Source organism: Diceros bicornis (assembly GCF_020826845.1).
Source record: "Diceros bicornis minor isolate mBicDic1 chromosome 1 unlocalized genomic scaffold, mDicBic1.mat.cur SUPER_1_unloc_3, whole genome shotgun sequence".
Lineage (NCBI taxonomy): Eukaryota > Metazoa > Chordata > Mammalia > Perissodactyla > Rhinocerotidae > Diceros > Diceros bicornis.
In genome coordinates this window covers 2,137,252-2,157,879 of record NW_026690856.1, presented here as the reverse complement: position 1 = coordinate 2,157,879, position 20,628 = coordinate 2,137,252, and the positions used below count along the sequence as shown (strand labels likewise).

Below are 20,628 nucleotides of genomic sequence, written 5' to 3'. Positions count from 1 at the left end.
GGACAGGAGGAGCCACCTCAAGGGAAGGCAGATCTTCTCCAGGAGCTGACGGTCATCCAGGGAGAGCAGAGTCAAGAGCTGCAGAGGGAAAGCCCGCTCCCGCTCTCCCTCTCAAGGACATCTCAGTCCCCAACCGCTCCTGGCGCCCACCCCAGAGGTTCCCATTGTATCCTCAGAGACTCCCGAGCATGAGCAGGACTGGCGCTCAGAGCAGCAGAGGGGCTGGCGAGCTGCAGAGCCCCAGAGCGTGTGCACTGGAGGGGGGGGTCCCTGGGGTGGACGTGGCTGCCTCGGAGGTTTGTGTGGGGGGATTGATGGTTTCTGGATCCTTCCACCAGGATTTTCAGCCTTGGGTAGCTTGCCTTTCTGTAGTGTGGAGGAACGCTGGGCAGGAGCGGCGCCGAGGTCGGCAGTGGGCAGCGGGCTCGGTGTGGAGATGTCCGCTGCAGATGGCGGGAGCGCAGTGTCGTGGGCGGGGGCCGGGGCTGCTGGCGGGCTGCTCCAAGCAGAGGAGCCCAACTTTGTCCCTTGGAGGAGCAGAGGAGCGCCGCCTCGCAGGCCGGTCCCTCTGTCTTGGCGGGGCCCCACCACAGCGGGGCCTCCTGCCCACCCAGCAGAGGTGCAGGGAGCGGCAGGGAGTCGCCTGCCCTCTGTACAAGCCCTTGAGTTCCTGCCACCCGGGACCCTGTCTAGGCCAGGTTGGGATATCTCCCGGTGAACACGGCCCTTCATAAGATGGCCTGTGGTCAACGCTCCTCTGTCTGACTCTGCTCAGGCTATTGGGTTCCTCATTGCATTCTTTAAACAAATAAATATTCCTACTTCCTTGGGACCACTTTTATAGAAAAGCCTAATCCCATTAATAGTTTCTGATAATTGACTGTATATTTGCAAGGCACACTTTGAAGGTATGTGAATTATTGTAAACTGCATTTAATGAAAGGAGCTTTAAACAATCTTTGGTGCAAATTATGTAGCTTTCTAATAATAACTCACATTCTGTTAACATAGACTGATGACTGATCAATTGATGATTGACATAATGTGTAGGGAATTTTGGTATCAGTGGAAAGATTTTTCTAGGTAGTTGGTGATAGAATTAAAATCGGATAAGGAGGAGGTTTTTAGAAGTAGTATGTAGTGTGTGTTTTGTCTCCATATTCATTTACAGTTGTAAGAATTTAGATTTGGAAAGCTCATTGAACAGGAATTTTCAAATTTTGATTAGACTGATAGGGTGAAAAATCAAAAGGCCAAATACGGTAGGATTTCATTTATATGATATTCTAGAAAAGATAAACCATATGGAAAGGAAACAAGTCGTTAGTTGCCATTGATTTTAATATTTAGTTAATCATTTAGTTTAATCATTAGTTTTAATATTTCTGATTAAAAAATTCATTTTAATGATAGCATCCTAATTATGCTTTCGGATGATACCAGAATTTAACCTATAAAATTCTCCAGTAGGAACAAATGATATGTTGGTTATTAGTGTCTTTGAAGTGTAAGTATTGTTGGTAATGAATATAAATGAGCTTATTCGGATTGTGAACTACTGATTTTTTTACTAGATCCTGTTGGACGTGGCATATTACAAGCTTCAAAAGGCTCTTTAAATTATTGTAGCAGGCTGAAGCTATTAAATTGTAATGTAAGATCTTTATAGATGAAACAGGCAAAAATACAAAAAGCCATTCATCATTTTATCTTTGTTAAAAAAATGAAGTAAATCTTACCATATACATAAATGACTTTTGGCTAGATAGACCTGAACTTGACAAGATGGACTCATTAGTATGGTGAATTTGTTTTGGAATGTTAAAATGGGAGAGGACATATGTGTTACCTGAGGGTGACCCAAGTCAATATGGTAGGTTTCACTGTTTATATGCTCTTTCTGAGTTACGATCTTGATTAAACAGCTAGTCATAGATGTACCAATAAATTTGGGCCATTTTTTGTATCAATATTTTAAGATGTCCTATTTCCCTGATAGTTTCTGATTTCAGGGTGTCTGGGAAAAACAGTTTCTCAACATAGGTAAATTGGAATATAATTTTTGATTGTTGACATTGAATCATAGAATTGTGGAGATGGAAATAATTTTAGTGGTTGTAGAGCCTAATCTCTTCATTTTCCAGGAAATGGAAAGTGAGGTTTCTCAAGTTAAGTCATCCATAGTCTGACTGCTACTTAGTGGCAGAGTTGGAACTAAATTCTCAGATGCCTGTCTGCAGATTCCTAGTACAGTGCTCTCTGTGCTACGTACTATTAAGTAGACAAACACATGAGTTACCTTCCCAGATCATATATGTAGCCAGCAGGGTTGATTCTTTCCCATATGCATTTTTTTCCTTTCTTTTTTAAATAACGACTAACCACAATTAATTCATTCCCCTACCATGTTTAATGACTATATTTTGTGTGTGGCTCCTCGAGCGCATGTGGACTCCTTAGAAGTGACACCTGAATGTGATTGGATTGCTAGGCCAGAGGCTGATGTGTATCTGCAACTTGACCAGCTGCAGCCAAATTACCCTCTGAAGTTTTAACAATTTCCATTCCTACCAACAGTGTCTGAGTCATCCTTGCCATGGGAATTGTCAGATCAGCATTGTCAGATTTTTAAATTTTTGTGAATCTGATGAGTGAGAAATGATGTATTTGTTTTCCTCTTTGTACGTTAGTTTTGACAAATGCATAGAGCTGTGCAACTACCAAAATCAAGATACAGAACAGTTCCAGCACCCAGAACTGCCTTTAGCTGCTCATTTGTAGTCAACTCTTCCCCCACCCTTAACCCCTGATGGCTAATGATCTGTTGTCTTCCCCTATGGTTTGTCTTTTCTAGAATATCATATAAATGGAATCCTACAGTATTCAGCGTTTTGAGTCTTGTTTCTTTCATTTAGCGCAATACGTACATTTGAGTGTTCATCCATGTTGTTGACTGTATCAGCAGTTCCTTCCGTTTTATTGCTGAATGTAGTATCTATTGTATGAATGTACCACAGTTTATCCACCCACCAGTTGAAGGACATTTGAGTTATTTTCGGTTTTGTCTTTTTTGACTATGAATAAAACTACTATAAATCTTTGCAAACAAGTTTTTGTGTGAACATTCGTCTTCTTCTCTTGGCTAAGCACCTAGAAGTGAAATTGCTGGGTCATATGGTATGTGTATGTTTAACTTTATTTTAAAAACTGTTTGTGGTAGTAAAGTCATGTCCCACAAAGATGTCCTAATTCCTAAACCTGGGAATACGTTAGTTTACTTGGCAAAGGTGAATTAAATTTGCAGATGGAATTAAAGTTGCTGATCAACTGCCTTTAAAATAGGGAGATTACCATGGATTATCCAGGTGGGCCCAGTGCATCACAAAGGCCCTTAAAAGGGAAAGAGAAGCAGTAGAGTAGAAAAAATTGCAACAAGGGAAGCAGGACCAGAGAGATGCCGAGTTCTTGCTTTTGAGGGTGGCGGAGGGTCGCCATAGGCTAAGGAATGTGGTGTTCTCTAGAAGCTTGAAAGGGCTAGGAAATGGATTAAACTTTATAGTCCCCCCAAAAGAACCTAGTTCTGCCAACACCTTGATTTTAGCCCAAGAAGACCCATGTCAGACTGCTAACCTACAGAACTGTAAAACTATAAATCTGTGTTGTTTTAAGCCATGAAATTTGTGCTAATTTGTTACAGCAGCATAACAAACTCCACTTTAAAACTGTTTTTCCAGGGGCTGGCCCCGTGGCTTAGTGGTTAAGTGCGTCTGCTCCGCTATTGGTGACCCGGGTTTGGATCGTGGGTGCACACTGATGCACCACTTCTCCAGCCATGCTGTGGCCACGTCCCACATACAGCAACTAGAAGAATGTGCAACTATGTCATACAACTATTTACTGGGGCTTTGGAGAGAAAAAAAAAAAGGAGGAGGATTGGCAATAGATGGTAGCTCAGAGCTGGTCTTCCTCAACAAAAAGAGGAGGATTAGCATGGATGTTAGCTCAGGGCTGATCTTCCTCACAAAAAAGTAAATAAACAAATAAAACTGTTTTCCAAAGAGGCTGAACTACTTTGTGTTCCCACCAGCAATGTAAGAGTGTTCCAGTTACTTTCCATCCTCATTAACACTTGGTATGCTCAACCTCTTTAATTCTAGTCATTCTAATAGGTACAGAGCAGGATCTCAATGTGGTTTTTATGTGCATCTTTCTCACGATTAATGACGTTGAGCATCTTTTCATGTGCTTACTTGTCATCTGTGTATCTTCTTTGGTGAAGTGTCCAAACCTGTGCCCATTTTAAACTAGGATTTTCTTATTGCCGAGTTTTGAGCGTTCCTTATAGTCCTGTCAGATATGTGATTTGCAAAGGTCTTCTCCCAGTCTGTGGCTTGCCTTCTCCATCCTCTCACCAGTGTCTTTGGAAGGTCTGTGTAACATAACTCAAGAGGTTCCACATGACTTTATTTTCCTTCATTGAGAAACAGAGTGAGGTTGGAGCACCTGAGTCCAATCAGACCTTGATCAGAGTTGGGGCTGGGTCTCACTTTTAGTAAACCCAGCCCTTCCACTTTCCCGTTCCTGTTTGCTGTGCTCCCCTCTCTCGCACAGGCGTCTGGTTCTAAGTCTGGTAGATTTCTGTCTCCTCAAGTTTGGAAGCCCATAGACAATTCAGCTACACCCTTCAGACATCTCAGCACAGCTCTCCAGCCTCCTACCTGATATCGCTTCACAATATGGGAAATTCCCTGCAGATCAGACTAGCGGTATGTTGGACTTAGGCCACTTCCACCACTTCTGGAGGTTTCATTTTGTTTTGTGGAAGCTTTTGGCCTACTTCCCCAGATTCCTGTATGGCACCAAAACTTAGCACAAGTGCTGCGAGAAAGAGCAGTAGTGTGTCTGAAAGCCCTCAGGTTTCATCTGCCACAGCAGTCCTGCAGAATCGCTACAAGTTTGGCTAGTTTCTCTTTTCCCTAGCCGAGGATCTGGCTGAGCAGGCCAGATCCTCGGCAACCACCCAGAATCAGAAAACGCCTGCAGGGCTCACATAAAAAACTTTTTCGTCTTTCTGGAATTTTAGTTGGTTGATTCTGACGTTCTCTGATGCTCTAAATATATATTTATAATTTATCTGGCTTTGTCCAGTTTTGCAGCGAGTGCTTTCCTGTCCTGGTCTACTCTATAACAGAAGTTCCCTTGTCATTAGTTTTTAACTCCATCAGTTACATATTGTCAATATTATGATTGTTTGGAAAAATCATGCTTTCAATGATTTATTCCGATGTTTACCCTTTTTTATCTTCACAATCCATTTTTACCTCTTACCATTTCTTCTTCTATCAGTTTGTTTCTTCTTCCTTTTTTCTTTTGTGAGGAAGATCAGTCCTGAGCTAACATCCATGATAATCCTCCTCTTTTTGTTGAGGAAGACCAGCTCTGAGCTAACATCTATTGCCAATCCTCCTCCCTTTTTTTTTACCCCCAAATCCCCAGTAGATAGTTATATGTCTTAGTTGCACAGCCTTCTAGTTGTTGTATGTGGGACATGGCCTCAGCATGGCCAGAGAAGGGGTGCATCGGTGCGCACACAGGATCTCAACCCAGGCCACCAGTAGTGGAGCGCACACACTTAACTTCTTACCCACGGGGCTGTCCTAGTTTCTTTCTTCTTAAAGTACATTCTTTTTTACTTTTTAAGTCTTTTCCTTGAGGAAGATTAGCCTTGGGCTAACATCTATGCCAATCTTCCTCTATTTTCTACGTGGATCATCACCATAGCATGGTTGATGAGTGGTGTAGATCCACGCCTGGGATCCAAACTCATGAACCCAGGCCTTGGAAGTGGAGTGTGCTGAACTTAAACCACTACGTGAGGTGGCTGGCTGACCCCCTTAAAGTACATTCTTTACAAATTCCTTAATGAGCATTTGTTCGTGGTAATACCCTTAGTAAATGTTTGCATACAAATATCTTTAAGTCACCCTAGTTATTGAGATATGGTTTGATTGGGTATACACTGAAAGTTATTTTCTCTCTGTACCTTGAAGATTTAATCCAACTCTCTCTTGCCTTCCATTGTTAAGTAATGTATCATAGGTCTAAATGTGTCTCTGTAAGTGTTCTGTTCCTCTGAGGGGCTTTGAATATCTTCTTTTGTATTTAGTGTGCTTTGGTTTCCCTGAATGGATCTGGCTCTAGAATTTGGTTTTTTTTTTAATTTTGCTTGAGATGTATTCAGCTGCCTGAATCTAGAGTAGAAGTCTTTTATCAATTCTGGAAATTTCTGTTACTATATCTGAATTTTCCTTTAAATCATATATATATATTTATATTATTTAATTCAAATATATATACATATACACATTCAATATATAGTCATTAAATATATATTTATATTATTTAATTCAATATATGATATTATTCAATATAGTGATTTTTATTATTGAAAAAATATACTAGTATTATTTATATATATATAGTTTCCTGTACTTGGCCAAACTCAAGCCAGTCTCCTTTGAGCATATAATAACTTAGCCTATAATAACTACAGCCTCTCAGCACAAATGGTTTCACATTCCCACACATATTATAAGACTTAAACACTTACACAGTTTCTAATAGCTCAAATCAACATCCTTAGGATGACCCCTGCCCCCTTAAAGTGCCTGCTTGAGAAAGTTCAAGGGAGCCAACAGAATTGACTATTTGTTCTGGCCAACACTCGATCATTGGCCCCTGACATCCCTTTCTTAGAGCATTTACCCAAAAGTGCTTACAACTGTGAATCTTTCCTCTGTCCTTTAGAGTTGTAGGTGTGTCTGCTATAACTCAGGAGTGCATTTCTCAAGGTCCTGAGAGCCATTCCTTGAGATGAGGACACGGTGTCTGTCTCCCACACGCTGTGAGAGGAGAGAAGTGAAACTTTGATTATTTCCAACTAGCAGACACAACTGGCCAGATCATCCTGCACTGACCAACATTCTGTAACTTTTCCCTCCATGACTCTACTGAGCCCCTGCTCACCCCTCTGCCTGCTCCCTCATTCTCCCTTTCAAATGCCCAGTCACATCTGTACAAATTAAATTGAGTTCAGTTCATCCTGTTCCTTCTTCCCTATTGCAGTGGTATATGCCTGAATAAAATCTGTCCGGACCACTTTATCTAGAATCTGGCTTTCTGTATATTCCACATTTAACACACATACAGATAATCTCATGCATATGCATAGATGCGCATATACAAATGTAACCATGGGCCCTCCAGGACCAGTTCAACTGACCCCATCTTATGAAAAGAGTAGTTAGTTTTCTTTCAGGAACTGAGACCCCTCTTCCAGTTCAGACAAGTTGGGACCGCCAACTCATCAACTGGGAGTTCACAAATGCTTTATATGTGACCTTTATGATATCAAGGAGTTAAAATCTCCATTCTCTGATCATGGTAACACTGCCAATTTGTGACCACACATCTGATGAAGAGCTGCAAAGCTTGACTTTGCTTGCGCAGGTCATCAATTACCTCACTTCTCCTTACTTCCAATCATCTACCTCCACATGTCAGAACACCCTGCCCTTCATCGCATAAATTGTGCCCCAAGACCTGGATCAGGGAGACAGATCTGAGACAGACACATGCCCCCGGTCTCCTTGCAGCTCAATCTCACAAAATAAAGTTACACTTCATTTCCCAAAAGCTGATGCCAGAATAATTGGCTTTTTTAATGTGCATTGGGCAAGAGAACCCCAATATTGTGCAGTAACATCAATACATGTATATACACTTACTGGTTGTTTTATTTATTTTATTCTCTTTGCTTAAGAGGAGTCACCCTGAGCTAATATCTGTTGCCAATCTTCTTTTTGCTGAGGAAGATTCACCCTGAGCCAACACCTGTGTCAACCTTCCTATATTTTGTATGTGGGTTGCCACCACAGCATGGCCACTTGTGAGTGGTGTAGGTCCATGCCCAGGAAATGCACCTGGATCACTGAAGTGGAGTTTTCTTAACTTAACCAATAGGCCATGGGACCAGCCCATGTCTAATTGCTTTGAAGATGTTACTAGATATGCAATTGAAGTTTCACTATGATCTCTGGATTTCCTTGCTGTTCCTTTAGTCCCTCACTTCAGTGTATATGTTTCTGGCTACATCTTTCATGTTAGAGGAATTCCTCAAATATCAAGTGGTCCTTGGCTACCTGTTCATATTTCTTTGATGGGAAGGAAACAGCTGAGTAAGATCTCTGTGGGCCTAATGGGGTCTGTGAATGTCTGGACTCAATGTTTCTTCAAGGGTGTTGAGAGTTGAACTAGTAACAGGCAAACAATGTTGGTGCCCACACTGATCTCTAACAACATACTTATTCTACTCATTCCCACAATGACAGACATCCTCTGAACACGTGGAAATGCTGACAACACACACCCACACACACACACACTATTTGCAAATGACCAGCAGCCTTCAGACCGTAAACTACACATGATAATGCACACTGATACTCAGAACATACACGCAAACACGCACACATACAGACCACTCACTGTCTCAGAGCCCACAGTGACTTGAACTCTCTAAACACACACACATCAACAAAACACACATTCACATAGAAGCCATAATAACCATGCACCCTGTGACCATACAGAATTGCTGAACACACACACATCCACAAAACAAGGCACATGGCCGTGCACATCGGGGCTTGATCAGGAGTTGTTTCACACCTCAGCATCAACATGGACACCCCGGGGCGAGAGGGAGAGGCAGAGGGCACAGGGAGAACATGTGGGTAGCAGTCAGGTGACACTTGCATAAAGCAAATATGGTACCCGAAAAGCTGGTTGCTAAATGACATATGACTCAAGGGTATGAAGAGCCAAGGGGATCTGAAATGGTACAAAGGAGGTGACTGATACAAACCCATCACAAGATATTTAAAAGTAAGGAACAGTGATATTTTAAAAAGCACTGAAGAGAGTGCATCAAAGCTTAGACATAATTCCAAACAGTGAATGACATTGAATTCTGGCCAAAGAACAGCCATTATTGCTGTTAAAATTCCTATTTAAATGTTTCTTATAAAATTATAGAAATACTCCTTGACAAATGACAAATAGTCATTGGTTTAAAATGTTTAAAACATTTCAGGATAAAGTTACTTCAGGTTCCACTTTTGTTGAGTAGCTTTTCTTGGCCAGCTAGAATAGCTGGAGAAAGCACACAGAACAGCTGTTTGAAGGGTTGTAGAACATCCTGTGGAAACAAGACTTGAGGGTCTACAATCTCTGAGACTAGGGAAGCACAAGATTGTGAGCACCATCTCCACGTGGCTTCTCCCCTAAGGCATTTGCTATTTCAACAGTGAGAGAAGAGAATCTGAGCAGAATGAGGAGGAAAAATGAACTGAAATTTGGTTCCAGCCAGGTCCAGTAACTTCTGCTTCTAGTCATGTGTGGTAAAGGCAGAGTAACAAATAACATTGATTTAATAAATCCTGTCTGTTTGAAAACACCAAAGGGATGTAGAAGCAAACAGGACTTAATGAAAGAAAATTTCAAAAGGGAAAGAGCCTTTTTAGGTGAGATTGCCACACATGCCCTCACCCGGGGGAATTTGCTTAATCTGGACTCTGATAATCAGACCTGTCTTACCAGAAGAGAATTGTAAGTACAGTCTGTCATAATTGATCTATGTTAGCTTTTAAATATCACAAGTTTTGTTTGGCTGTTAATTTTTACTCCCTCCACTAGAAGACTCTATGGAGGGAAAGACATTGTGTCATTTGCCACATGATCTCCAGATCATTCTTCAGTTTGGGCTGTATGACTTCTATAAATATTTGTTAATCGTTGGTTTCATGAATGCTATGGACTGAATGTCTATGTAATCCAATTTCATACAGTAAAATCCTAATCCCCGACCTGAGGGTATTTGGAATTGGGGCCTTTGGGTGTTAATTAGCTTAGATGAGTCCATGAGTGTGAAGCCACCATGATGGAATTAGTGCCCTTACAAGGAGATGGAGTGCCAGAGCTCTCTCTGCCAGATGAGGGTAGAGCAAGAAGCTGTCCTTCTGCAAAACAGGAAGAGAGCTCTCACGAAAAGTAAATCAGCTTGAACCTAGATCTTGAACAACCCAGTCTTCAGAACTGTGAGGAATGCACTTTTGTTGTTAAGAGTGCCCAGTCTAGGGATGGCCAGGTGGTGCAGTGGCTAAATGTGGGTGCTCCGTTTCAGTGGCCCCAGGGTTCACAGGTTCAGATCCCGGGCATGCACCGATGCACTGCTTCTCAAACCATGCTGTGGCAGCGTCCCATATAAAAAGTAGAGGAAGGTGGGCACAGATGTTAACCCAGGGCCAATCTTCCTCAGCAAAAAAGAGGAAGATTGGCATCAGATGTTAGCTCAGGGCTGATCTTCCTCTCTCACACACACACACACACACACAAACACACACACAACCCAGAAATGCCCAGTCTAGGGCTCTGCCCCTTGGCCTAGTATTTAAGTTCAATGAGCTCCTCTTCGGTAACATGAGTTCAGTTCCTGGACAAAGACCTATACCACTCACCAGCAGCCATGCTGTGGGGGTGACCCATATACAAAATAGAGAAAGACTGGCACAGATGTTAGCTCATGGTGAATCTTCCTCAACAAAAATATAAATAAATAATGTATCCCGTCTATGATAATTTGTTACAGCATCCCATAGTGACTAGGACACTGAGTGTGTGAATAAGTTCATTTAGATTGACAATCCTTCTTCTACATGAAACATTACTGCCAATGATTCCTAAATTGGTGTGAGTCAAATTTCCCTTAAGGATCATAAAGATGTTAAGGCCCTTCTCCCTAGTTATGCACATATTGATACATATGAAAACATGTTGCGTCAAGTACTTTATTGACACCTTAGTCTCACACCTGATCCCACTGGCCTTCAGTGAACTTCAGTGTTGCAGTCAGTCTATTCCCCAAAGGTCAATAAAGGAAAGTTCCTAGAGTGAAAAGGGTCGGTATTCATCGTGTTGCTCCTGTCCTCTGCCCAGCCAGCTCTAGAACACGGTCAATTTACAAGATAGGCTTTTCTCCAGGCAGCTCTGTCTTTCTCCCAACATGTTCTCATTTAGGATGATCTCACCAGGAGGAATGAGTGGAAATTTGGAGAGAAGAGCTACAGAAGGCATCTGCCAGGGGAAATTCTTTGTGGTTACATGACCTAGAATATGGACACCTGGCTGCTCTAAGTTGTCCTGAAAATGGAACCCTTCCCATGTCTGCAATATCCTTCCATGTCCTCTTTCCCCTCCATCTCTCTGTTCTTGGTGGCCAAATTGCCTTGGCAATGACAATAAAAGAATGAAAGTAGGGAATGGCCCATTTCTAGTCTCAGAATTCTGTGAAATTTTACTGCCTATCCCCAGTCTTCCAGGACTGACACTCTTTTTATTCTTTTAAGATTAGATTACATTTTAATCTCCTTGAATCAGAGTTATCTCTCATCCTTGTTATGTATATACATGTTCTGATACATAATATTGAAAACATTATTTTTGGCCCTACAATCTCCAGATTCACTCATAGTTATTTTCTGATGGATGCATGCCTTTGTAATTATGTTTATAACTCCAGTAACTATAGAAATTGACTAAATGCTGAGTAGTAATGTACGAATACAGGAAAATAGCCCATTTTTTTAACATAAAGTTTCATGTTTTCATCAAAACAAATACATGAAGACTTAATTGTTCAGCAAAAACTTTTACTATGTACATGTAAGCAATTATAAATCTATTTGAGTTGGTTTACCTTGTCGATTATTCCTTTTTTCTGAATTGTGCATTCAGCATTTCCATGATCACTTTAGATTTCTGCATCTTTATCCTACCATTTTATTTTTTTGTTATAATTTTTATTAATTTATTTTTCCCCCAAAGCCCCAGTACATCGTTGTATGTCATAGCTGCATATCCTTCTAGTTGCTGTATGTGGGAAGCTGCCTCAGCATGGCCAGAGAAGTAGTGTGTCGGTGCGAGCCTGGGATCCAAACCCGGGCCACCAGCAATGGAGCGCACTCACTTAACCGCTCAGCTACGAGGCCGGCCCTATCCTACCATTTTAAATACTAGGTCATCGACAAAAGTCCACATTACTCATTCAGTTGTGTGTTAGTGGATCCTTTTTAGGGTGTCTTCCTAGGTAAGTTTTGACGTGGTCATCGACAAAAGTCCACATTACTTGTTCAGTTGTGTGCTACTGGGTCCTCCGTAGTGTGTCTTCCCGGGTACATTTTCCAATGTGAACTCCAGCTGATGGCCTTGTGACACTGATATAAATACTAGTGTCTCCACAGATCATGGGGCCAACGATGTGTGGTCTGTTATGAGAGGTTCGGGGATTCGATCGGAGATGTAAAAGACACTTTCCACTCCAAACAAGTGGACTGAAGGTATATTTTATTATATAGAGGATAGTAAAGGCGAGAGTCTGCAAACAGATCCGAATAGGTCAAATATTAAGAGGGAAAAAACGTCAGCCCGACTGGAAAGGGAAAACATCCTCATCGGCTGAAGAGAAATGACACAAGTCAACCGGAAAGAGAAACACCAGGTTGACCGAAAAGAGAACACATCAAATCAATTACTTCATATCAAATCAATTACTTCACATCAAATCAATTACTCACAACATCCACGCCCCACTTCCGGGAAAGCCCTGTCAATCAACGCAGCTGGGCAAGGATCACACGTCCTGGACAAGGTGTCCCTTCCACAGGTGGAACTCATACCAGGTCTCAATCTCCAGCAGTTTATATAAGCAGTTACAGAGTTTACAGAGCACGCATCTAGTGTTCCCATGCACAAAATGGTTATCTGTGGCGTACGTGCACTGAGCCCCTTAGCTTACGTCCCAGCTCAGTAGTTGTGTACGTGCATTGTTCTCTTCAGTTATCGTCTTAGCTCTGCACAGATAGCCAGTCCATCCCACGCTACGATGCTCCAAGAGCCTTGAAATGTTACAACTTTCAACTCTCTTCATGGGAGAAAGGCCAGGTCTCAGGAAAAGGCCAGTTCCCACCACACAGAAAGCAGCTTTGTATTTCTTTGTGTGCTGGTGGCTATATGTCGATGCAGCAGCCAAACATGGCTGTACTCACGTCAAGACAGGTCCTTTACAGAGTCATATACAACCTAATAATTTTCATTCAATTAGTGTAAGGAATGCTATGGAAAGTAGATTGATGACAATTAATAAAAGATGATTGATTATGAACATGCTGTTAGGGAGAAAAATTGAACCTCTGGGTATAATGGTTTACTTTTTATGCAATTTTTCAGCCACCCTAACAAACCCCGTTTATAAGCAGGTCTATATACATATATATATTAGATTAAGATTATATCATCTATTAGTTTGAATGTGCTTTTGTAAAGTATGTCTTGTTTCTCTTGTCCTTTTATACTGGGAGAAATATGGAATAGATAGAAACTGACTGGATTACTCTGGTCTGAACTCAGATCAGGTAGGGCTTGAATCATTCAACAAATGAACAATTAATGACAGCTACACCACTGGGATCTCCTGATCCAACATCACAGACATACACCCTATTGTGGATACAGAGTGTAGAATAGGATTGTGCTGTTATCCCGAGGGTAACGTGTTCTGTTGATCAATATTTTGGATCAATAAGTGATAAAATATGTTGACCAGCTGGTCTAGATTTTAATCACTCAGAGGTTATTTTCTTCTCTGAGGTCACCCCAACCAAAAGTGTTAGTCCATTTAAGTTTTGTTATCCCTTGATTTGGTTTACCTTTGTTTTTTTTTAATTCATTGAAGCTCCATAGGGTCTTCTCGTCTTATTTTGTCATTCCCGCCTCTTCAGACAAAGGTCAATTTCACTGTTTAAACGTAAGAGAGAGTAAAACCCTCGAGTGGCCGTTCATACAAGTTCTCATTTAGACAACAAGTGATGATGTTGCCTTTGCAAGGTCTGGTCACCACCGAGTGATTAAAATCTAGACCAGCTAGTCAAAATATTTTATCACTTATTGATCCAAAATATTGATCAACAGAACACGTTACCATGAGGATAACAGCACAATCTTATTCTAGAGTCCATATCCACAATAGGGTGTATAACCGATGTTGGATCAGGAAATCCCAGTGGTGTAGCCACCGGTAATGGCTCATTTGTTCAACGATTCAAGCTCTATGTGCTCTGAGTTAGGACCAGAGTGAGCCAGTCATTTTCTATCTATTCCGTATTTCTCCCAGTATGAAAGGGCAAGAGAAACAAGGCATACTTTACAAAAGCCCATTCAAACTAATGAATGATATAATCTTAATCTAATATATATATGTATATAGCCCTGCCTATGAACGGGATTTGTTAGGGTGGCTGATTAATTGCATAAACATAAACCTTTATAGCCAGAGGTTCAATTTTTCTCCCTAACAGCATGTTCATAATCAATCTTCTTTTATTAATTGTCCCCAATCTACTTTCCATAGCATTGTTTACACTGATTGAATGAAAAGTATTAGGTTATATATGACTCCGTAAAGAACCACACACCACTGGTGCCATGATATGTGGAGACACCAGTATTTATATCAGTGTCACAAGACCATCAGCTGGAGTTCACATTGGAAAACGTACCCGGAAAGACACCCTACAAAGGACCCATTAGCACACAACTGGATAAGTTATGTGGAGTTTTGTCAATGACCTAGTATTTAAAATAGTAGGATAAAGATGCAGGATTCTAAAATGTTCATAGAAATGCTGAAGGGACAATTGAGAAACAAGGAATAATCGACAAGGTAAACCAACTCCAATAGATTTATAATTGCTTACATATACACAGTAAGAGTTTTTGCTGAATAATTAAGTATTCGTGTATTTGTCTTGATGAAAACATGAAACTTTATGATGAATAAAAATGGGCCATTTTCCTGTATTAGTGCATTACTACTTATCATTTAGTCACTTTCTATAGTTAATGGAGTTATAAACATAATTAAAAAGGCATGCATCCATCAGAATATAGCTATGAATTAATCTGGAGATTGTAGGGCCAAAAATAATGTTTTCAATATTCTGTGTTAGAAAATGTATATACATAACAAGGATGAGAGAAAACTCTGATTCAAGGAGATTAAAATGTGATCTAATCTTAAAACAGTTAAAAGGGTGTTAGTCCTGGGACACTGGGGATAGGCAGTAAAATTTCACAGAATTCTGAGACTGGAAATGGACCATTCTCTATTTGTATTTTTATATTGTAGTTGCCAAGGCAGTTTTACCACCAAGAACAGAGAGATGGTGGGGAAAGAGGACATAGAGGGATATTGCAGACATGGGAAGGGTTCCATTTTCAGGATACCTTAGACCAGCCAAGTGTCCATATTCTAGATCATGTAACCACAAAGAATTTCTCCTGGCAGATGCCTTCTGTAGCTCTTCCTTTCCAATTTCCACTCATTGCTCTTGGTGAGATCATCCTAAATGAGAACAGGCTGGGAGAAAGACAGAACTGCCTGGAGGAAAGCCCATCTTATAAATTGATCCTGCACTGGAGCTGGCTGGGCAGAGGACAGGAGCTGCACGATGGATACAAGCCCCTCTTCTGTCCAGGGACTTTCCTCTATTTCCCAAAGCACTGGTTGTAACACTGAGGTTCGTTGAAGGCTAATGGGATGAGGTGTGAGACTAAGGTATTGATAAAGCACTTGATGAATGTTTTCATGCATATCAATATGTGCATAACTACGGAGAAGGGTCCTAACGTCTTTATGATCCTTAAGGGAAATTTGACTCACACCAAATTAGGAATCATTGGCAATAATGTGTCATGTGGTAGAAGGATCATCGATCTAGATGAACTTATTCACACACTCAGTGTCCTAGTCAGTATAGGATGCTGTAACAAAAATACCACAGACTGGGTTCTTTATTTATATTTTTGCTGAGGAAGAGTCACCATGAGCTAACATCCATGCCAGTCTTCCTCTATTTTGTATGTTGGTCAACCCCACAACATGGCTGCTGATGAGTGGTGTAGGTCTGTGTCCAGGAACCAAACCCAGGCTACTGGAGAAGAGCTCACTGAACTTAACTACTAGGTGGTGGGGCAGGCCCCTAGACTGGGCACTTTTGGGTTTTTATGTGTGTGTGTGTGTGAGGAAGATCAGGCCTGAGCTAAGATCTAATGCCAATCCTCCTCATTTTTGCTGAGGAAGATTGGCCCTGGGTTAACATCTGTGCCCATTTTCTTCTACTTTTTATATGGGACGCTGCCACAGCATGGCTTGACAAGCGGTGTGTCAGTGTGCACCCGGAATCCGACCCTGCAAACCCTCAGGCCGCTGAAATGGAGCACACACACTTAGCCGCGCCACTGGGCTGTCCTTAGACTGGAAACTTTTAACAACAGAAATGTATTCCTTACAGTTCTGTAGACTGGGATGTTCAAGATCTAGGTTCCAGCTGATTTGTTTTTGGTGAGAGCTGTCTTCCTGTTTTGCAGAAGGACAGCTTGTTGCTCTACCCTCATCTGGCAGAGAGAGTTCTGGCCCTCCATCTCCTTATAAGGGCACTAATCCCATCATGGTGGCTTCACACTCATGGCCTCACCTAACCTAATTAACTCCCAAAGGCCCCACTTTCAAATACCATCGCCTCAGGGATTAGGATTTTAACTTATGAAATTGGGTTACATAGACATTCAGTCCATAGCATTCATGAAACCAACAATTAACAAATATTTACAGTAGTCATACAGCCCCAACTGAAGAATGTTCTGGAGATCACGTGGCAAATGATACAATGTCCTTCATTTCGCAGAGTCTTCTAGTGGAGGCAATAAAATTTAACAGGGAAACAAAGCTTGTGATATTAAAATGCTAACATAGATCAATTATGACAGATTATACTTACTATTGTCTTCTGCTAACACAAGTCTGATTACCACAGTCCAGATTACGCAAATTCCCCCGGGTGAGGGCGTGTCTGGCAATCTCACCTAAAAAGGCTCTTCCCTTTTTGAAATTTTATTTCATCTAGTCCTGTTTCTTCCACATCCCTTTGGTGTTTTCAAACATACTGTATTTATTAAATCAATGTTTAATTGTTGCTCTGCCTTTACCACATCTGACTGGAAGCAGAAGTTACTGGACTTTGCTGGAACCAAATTTCATTTCATTTTTCCTCCTCTTTCTATTCAGACTCTCTTCTCTCACTGTTGAAATAGCAAATGCCTTAGGGGAGAAGCTGCATGGAGCTGGTGCTCACAATCTTGTGCTTCCCTCATCTCAAAGATTATAGACCCCCAAGTCCTGCCTGCACAGGATGTTCTCTGACCCTTCAAGAAGCTGTTCTGTGTGCTTTGTCCAGCTCTTATAGTTGACCAAGGAAAGCCACTCAATAAAAGTGGAACCTGCAGTAATTTTATCCTGAAATGTTTTAAATGTTTTAAACCAATGAATATTTGTCATTTTTCAAGGAGTATAATTTTATAAGAAACATTTAAATAGGCATTTTAACAGCAATAATGGCTGTTCTTTGGCCAGAATTCCATGTCACTCATTGTCTGGAATTATAGCTAAGCTTTGATGAACTCTCCTCAGTGCCTTTTAAAATATCACTGTCCCTTACGTTTCAATATCTTGTGATGGGTTTGTATCAGTCACCTCCTTTGTACCATTTCAGATCCTCTTGGCTCCTCATACCCTTGAGTCATATGTCATTTAGGAACCAGCTTTGCAGGTATCATATTTGCTTTATGCAAGTGCCTCCTCTCTGCTCCCCACATGTTCTCCCTGTTCTGTCTGCCTCTCCCTCTCTCCCCGGGGTGTCTATGTTGATGCTGAGGAGTGAAAAATCCCCTGATCAAGTCCACACGTGCACGGTCACGTTCCTGGTTGTGTGGATGTGTGTGTTCAGCAATTCTGTGTGGTCACAGGGTGCATGGCTATTATAGCATCTCTGTGAAGGTGTGTTTTGTTGATGTCTGTGTGTGTTTAGAGAGTTCAAGTCACTGTGGGCTCTGAGACAGTGAGTGGTTTTATGAGTGTGAGTTTGTGTGTATGTTCTGATTATCAGTGTGCATTATCAGGTGTAGTTTACAGTCTGAATGCTGCTGGTTATTTGCAAATAGTGTGTATGTTTGTGTGTGTCTGTGTGTGTGTGTTGTCAGCATTTCCAAGTGTTCAGAGGGTGTCTGTCATTGTGGGAATGTGTGGAATAAGTATGTTAACTTATTTAACACAAAAAGACAGAGAGCGTGGGTGCCAACATTGTTTGCTTGTTTATGTCAACACTCTACACCCCTGAAGAAACACTGAGTCCAGACAGACACAGGCCCCATCAGGCCCACAGAGATCATACTCAGCTGTTTCCTCCTCATCACAGAAATACGAATGGGTAGCCAAGGACCACTAGATATTTGAGGAATTCCTCTAGAATGAAAGATGGAGCAAGAAACACATACACTGAAGTGAGGGACTAAAGGAGCAGCAAGGAAATCCAGAGATCATAGTGAAACTTCAATTACATCTCTAATAACATCTTTAAAACAATTAGAGATGGGCCAAACCCATGGCCTAGTGGTTAAATTCAGAAAACTCCATTTCAGCGGCTCAGGTTCAGTTCCTGGTATGGACCTACACCACTCATCAGTTGGCCATTCTGTGGTGGCAACCCACATACAAAATAGAGGAAGGTTGGCACAGAGGTTAGCTCAGGGTGAATCTTCCTCAGCAAAAAGAAGAAGATTGGCAACAGATATTAGCTCAGGGTGAATCCTCCTCAGCAAAGAAAAAGAAAAAGAAGATAAAACATCCATTAAGTATATATATATGTATTGATGTTACCGCACAATATTGAGGTTCTCTTGCGCAATCTACATTAAAAAACGCAATTATTCTGGCATTAGCTTTTGGGGATAGAATTGTAGCTTTATTTTGTGAGATTGATCTGTAAGGAGACGGGGGCACGTGTTTGTCTCCGATCTGTCTCCCTGAGCCAGGGCTTGGGTTACAATTTATGGGATGAAGGGCAGGGTGGTCTGATGTGTGGAGGTAGATGAGTGGAAGTAAGGAGAAGAGAGGTAATTGATGATCTGCACAAGCAAAGTCAAGCTTCATGGCTCTTCATCAGATGTGTGTTCACAAATTGGCAGCGTTACCATGATCTGAGGATGGAGCTTTTAGCTCGATGTCAAAAAGTTCACTTATCAAGCATGTGTGCAGGCCCGGTTGATGGGTTGGTGGTCTCAACTGGCTTGAACTGGACGAGGGGTGTCAGTTCCTTAAAGAAAATGCGGAACTACTCTGTTGATAAGATGGGCTCAGCTGAACTGATCCTGGAGGACACCTGGTTGTGTTGGATATGCATATATGTGCATATGCATGAGATTATCAGAATGTGTGTTAAATGTAGAGTATACACAAAGTCAGAATCTAGTTAAAATGATCAGAACAGATTTTAATCAGTAATATACCACTGCAGTAGGGAAGAGGGAACAGGGCTGAACTCAATTTGATTTGTACATAGGTGACTGGGCATTTGAAAGGGAGAATGAGGGAGCAGGCAGAGTGGTGAGCAGGGGCTCAGTAGAGTCAGGGAGGGAAAAGCTACAGAGTGTTGGTCAGTTCAGTGTGATCTGGCCAGTTGTGTTGGCTAGTTGGAAATGATCAAATTTTAACTTCTCTCCTCTCACAGAGTCTGGGAGAAAGACACCCTGTCCTCATCTACAGGAATGGCTTTCAGGTCCTTGAGAAATGCAGTTATAGGAGACACATACACAACTCAAAAAGACAGAAGAAAGATTCACAGTTGTAAGCACTTTTGGGTAAATTCTCTAAGAAAGGGATGTCAGGGGCCAATGATCGAGTGTTGGCCAGAACAAACAGTCAATTCTTTTGGCTGCCTTGAGCTTTCTCAGGCAGACACTATAAGGGGGCAGGGGTCAGCGTAAGGATGTGGATATGAGCTGTTAGAAACTATGTCAGTTTTAAGTCTTTAATGTGTGTGTGTGGGGTGAAACCATTTGTGCTGAGAGGCTGTAGTTATTATAGGCCAAGATCAAGGCCTAGTGAAGAAGAGGGCTCAAAGAAGCCTGGCTTGAGTTTGGTCAAGTAAAGGAAACTATATATATGAATAATATATGTATTTTTTGAATAACATAAATCATTATATTGAATATTATTGTGTTAAATAATATAAATATATATTTAATGAATATATATTGAATGTGTATAAATAAGAATGTGTATATATATTTGAATTAAAAATATAAATGTATATATGATTTAAAGGAATATTCAGACATAATAACAGAAATTTCCAAAATTGATAAAATTCTTCTACTCTAGCTTCAGGCAGCTGAATACATCTCAAGCAGAATTTAAAAAATAAATCTAGAGTCAGATCCATCCAGTGAAACCAAAGAACACCAAATACAAAAGAAGATATTCAAAGCACCGCAGAGTGACAGAACACTTATGGAGACTTACATTTAGTCCCATGATACGTTTCTTAACAATGGAAGGCAAGAGAGAGTTGGATTAATTCTTCAGGGTACAGAGAGACGATAACTTTCAGTGTATACCCA

At 41.2% G+C, this 20,628-nt stretch overlaps 1 long non-coding RNA gene across 2 annotated transcripts in view; it reads left to right on the top strand.

The window, feature by feature from the left end:
* The first annotated feature begins 260 nt into the window (after window positions 1–260).
* LOC131401568 (uncharacterized) overlaps window positions 261–20,628 on the top strand; it is a 28,161-nt gene continuing 7,793 nt past the window's right edge. Inside the window, exon 1 of one of the 2 annotated variants that reach the window (XR_009217756.1) lies at window positions 261–296. This is a non-coding gene — a long non-coding RNA (uncharacterized LOC131401568). Of the gene's footprint in view, window positions 297–351; window positions 406–20,628 lie in introns of those variants that run through there. The other variant, XR_009217755.1, reaches the window with a different exon arrangement.